Source organism: Pygoscelis adeliae, unplaced genomic scaffold (genome assembly GCF_000699105.1).
Source record: "Pygoscelis adeliae isolate BGI_AS28 unplaced genomic scaffold, ASM69910v1 Scaffold14, whole genome shotgun sequence".
NCBI lineage: Eukaryota > Metazoa > Chordata > Aves > Sphenisciformes > Spheniscidae > Pygoscelis > Pygoscelis adeliae.
Window position 1 is genome coordinate 19,556,738 of NW_008825109.1, and position 4,108 is coordinate 19,560,845.

The following is a 4,108-nucleotide window of genomic DNA, read 5'->3' on the forward strand; positions in this document are numbered from 1 at the left end:
TGGGCCTGGGACTCTGTGGGGTTTGGAAAGCTCTCTTCATGATCTGATTTAGTATGAGCATAACTTAGAAATAGTTCCTTGGATGTCAGTAGTAATTCCTGTAGTCCTGTCTGTTATATAATAAACACCCTGTGTGTAAAACAAGTATGAAACACTTCCAGGAAAAATTCTTCTCTCTGTTGGAGCAAGATGGCATTTCACACTCACTCAGAGCTGCCTGGTGCATCGGGCTGTAAAGAATCAGTCCCCTAAGGGGCAAAACCAAGACGAGGGCAATACCGAGTTCTTCAATTTCCATTCAACTTTCTGCACATAGCAGCTCAAGAAAACAAGAGGTTCTTGCAATTAAATACTGCAGCAGCAAATGAAACCATTGAACCCTTCCCATGAAGACCCATGAAGTTTGATTTGGATACATACCTTTTCCGAGTCCCACTGAAACCAGTAAGAACTGTATCAACAGGTGACACCCAAAGCATCCTGTATGAACTGGTGCCCTGTTCACACAGACATCCCCGCTCTGCCTCGCCAACAGTTTAAACTCTAAAGCATGTGAAAAGTAGAGATCGAGGCTATGGCACATATGCAGATGAAATCAGTGGAGGGTTAAATAAGCTTTGTTATTTACATTTCCCATGTTGTACTCCATTTTTATGAAATTCCTATTAAAGGATGTGAGACAACAAAGCTGAATAGGGGAAGAAGAAAAATCAGATCCTATTGCCTACCCAGCAGCCGTCACCAGACTAGGTGTGTCTTAGAGGAATGAGGAACATGCTCTGGACCTTGGTCTGATGGGGCACTCTCTGCCACCCCAGAGCTCTGCCCTGCCCTTGCCCCATTAACTCTGGATCTCTTCATCCAAATTGGTCCTTTGCGCATGAGCGTCAGTCTCGGTTCTGCCTCAGTACCAATTTTATCCGTTCCTCACATCTTGCCACCTCTCACCCTGACTCCTCTCAGCCCTCCCTCTCCTGCTGTAGCAGGGTACCCTGCTCCGGGCAGCAATGCCTGCTCCAGGAGAGCCAGGCGAGAGCCAGGGCCATTTCCTGGCCAGGTCCTTCCATGGCAGGAGATAGGCTACAGGGTGGGTGGGCAGGCAGAGAAGGGGACACGGAGCCAGGAAACTCTCAGCTGGTGTGCTGAGTGAGCACTAAACCTTCTTGGCAAGTTCACATCTCCAAGTGGACATTTGCCTTTTTTTTTTTTTTTTTTTTAATTACTCTTGAATTTCCCATGGCTTGAGTGGTAAGACATTAATGGCAGTCTTTTAATTAATTAATACTCCAAGGAAGCAGAAGTCTTGCCATGCTCTGAACTGCATTTAGATGTGTTGACCCCACTCCAGTCAGGCAGCAGAACTGAGCAAGAGCCCAGTGGACTTCACACAGGCTGTTTCAAACTGATATACCCAGCTGAGCTCAGGGAAGTAGCAGTCGTGTGGCTACCGGCAGCTGCTTAGTGCACATTTCCTTACATGTGCCAGTCAGATCAATATTCACAGCTATACTTTTCACAATGCTGATTTAAACCCGTGTTATGGATTTCAGGGACCTGTAAGACCTTTGTAAAGAAGAGAAACCCCCGTGGCCTCCCCAGAAATAATCTTTATCAAAGTTATGTAAGGGCAGGCACATACACCAACAAATCTATCCAGTAACTACTTCTGCGCCGTGCACTGTATTCAGAAAACTCTGAGGAATGCAAGTAGCAACAACATTGAATAACAAATATCAACAGTAGCTCTACAGCAGCTGCTCCTGTTAGCCGTCAGGAAGCTAGAGAGCAGCAGATGAGCAATGCCCCACAACAAAATATGGGGTAATGCTGTCCAAAGGGACCATTGCTCCATCCTGTTATTGCAGCACGGTTTTGAACTTTTCTTTACTGCAGTGACACAATACCACTATGAAGTGGTGCTTCACTTAATTAAGTCAAAACTGAGACTACCATGCATATTAATAAGCACCCTAATGAGCATTAATTTTTTATGTTGCTCGTTAACAAGCATTATAAACTATGACAAATTTCTGTTTGACTGAATGCCAGAATTTGGATGAGCAGTGGTTTAAAATTGTAAATCTGAATGCTTCCCCAGGGATTAGAACGCCATGCATATATACTCTGAGAGCCTGCAACGTCAAAGAGGAAATATAAATGCCGTGACAGGCTATCTTCCACTGCCCTTCTACACGTGTCAGTGGAAAAGCACTTGCATCTTTCAAATAGAGGCAATTTAGATTCAAGGAATAAAAAAGGAAATACGCAACTCTCAAATGGTAAAAATGAATTATTCTGCTCCCATTGAAAGCAACAGACAAGCTTTAATATTGAGAGCTGTGCATGAGCAGAGGTGCACTCACCCCTTTGAGTTATGTTTGTGCAAACACTTGGACTCCTACTGCAAGTCTAGTAAATATGCTGGTTTGTACCTGTTGTCACAACATTGGCATGAACAAATTAAACATCTTTAAAAGATTAACATCCCTAAAAAAAAGTCTGGCTCATGCAATACAGTGATGAGAAGATCTAGAGGACAACAAACCCATATGTATATTCCATGCAGATATTCCTGTGCTAATTTTTACAAGGGTCTTCCTCAGGCTTCAGCTGCCTGACTCAAGCGATGAGCCATGTGGCTCCGTCACCGAACAGCTCCTCTAAAACACACTCCTGATGCATCTAAGCCACTGTTGCATTTTGTTCATTTACAGATAATCAAAGTAGTTTGTTGTGGTTTTTTTTTAAAATTCCTACCTTGCTTTTGTGTTCTAATTCTATCACAATCAAGCACCACTTTGAAGATGATAAACATAACACACCAAGCGAGGCTCATCTGCACTTCTCACGCCTCACCGGTTCAGATGGAACAAACTAGTGGTGTGAGATCTACATTTATAAACAGATATAAAGAACATGGCAAGCGAGGAGAAGGAAAGCTGCGAAGTCAAGGGAGCCTGCCCTGCTGGAGTTTCACCAAAAGCCTCCAATAGTTTTCTGCTACACTCCACCTTACCCATCTAACCATCCTCTAAGCCCGAGATCCCCATCCGAAAGGGAACCAAAATGAGCACCAGACTGGTACTCATGTCATAATTCATGTAACTAAAATTAAGGTTTTATAAAATGTGACTTTTCAAAGTTGTTTCTTTTTCAGAGTATTTAAAATTAGCTTCTTTTTGTGAGGTTTTCCCCTTTTCTTTTCCCTCAATATTTTCCTCTAAACATCACTAAAATCAGTAGCGACATTTTGCTTTGTCAAAATCTGGTGTTCACTAAGGAAATACACTTATTTTAATAAAGTTTGAAAATTGTATTTTTTTCCAAAAGAAGGAATTCAGCAGTGTTGATATACTCCCCCTCCAAAAGAAACCCACATGACTTTCAAAAATCTGCTTTCCATGAAAAAGCAGCTGATCAGTCCATCATAGACTGACCTTGCAGCAGTTATTTAATAAATAACTCAGTTATTTAACAATAACTGTTATTATTTAACAGTAACTGAGGATGGGCTTCATTTTGTCCTAAAGCAGACGTCTGAAGAGAGCCAGACAAACAGCACCCCAGAAGGACCTGGCCCTCTCCGTGGAATCCAGAGAGACTGGGAGGCTCCGTCTGTGAGTTAAACAGGTAAAGATGGGTAAAATAAACCCCACCACTACCACAGACCTGATTTTTTTTTACCCCTGTTCTCTGAAAAGGAGATGCAGCCAGATTTTAAGTGACATCTTACACACACTTGTGTATCTGTGGAGCTGAACACACAAAGCAGGTAACACAGGCTCCAGCCAACCCGATGACAATTACAGGGCACGGTGCTTGAAAATGGAGAGCTCTAGGGAAGTGCCTGTGAGGTACCATCTGGGTACATCGCACTGAGCCTGTGCAACAACCATTACACTTGATTATTCAAGTAAATCAGGGTGTACCCACCTACCTGCACTGGGTGCCCGTGCCCAGGCGCTGGCAGCGGGGCTGCAGGCTCCCCTCTGAGGAGAGCTGAGGGGCTGCCCCGTGCCGGACACGGCCGGTTCCAGCCGGTTCCAGCCGGTTGGCCCCACCGCGGGGCACAGCTGAGCCCCTCAGCCCGGCTGGTGCCGCCGGGGAG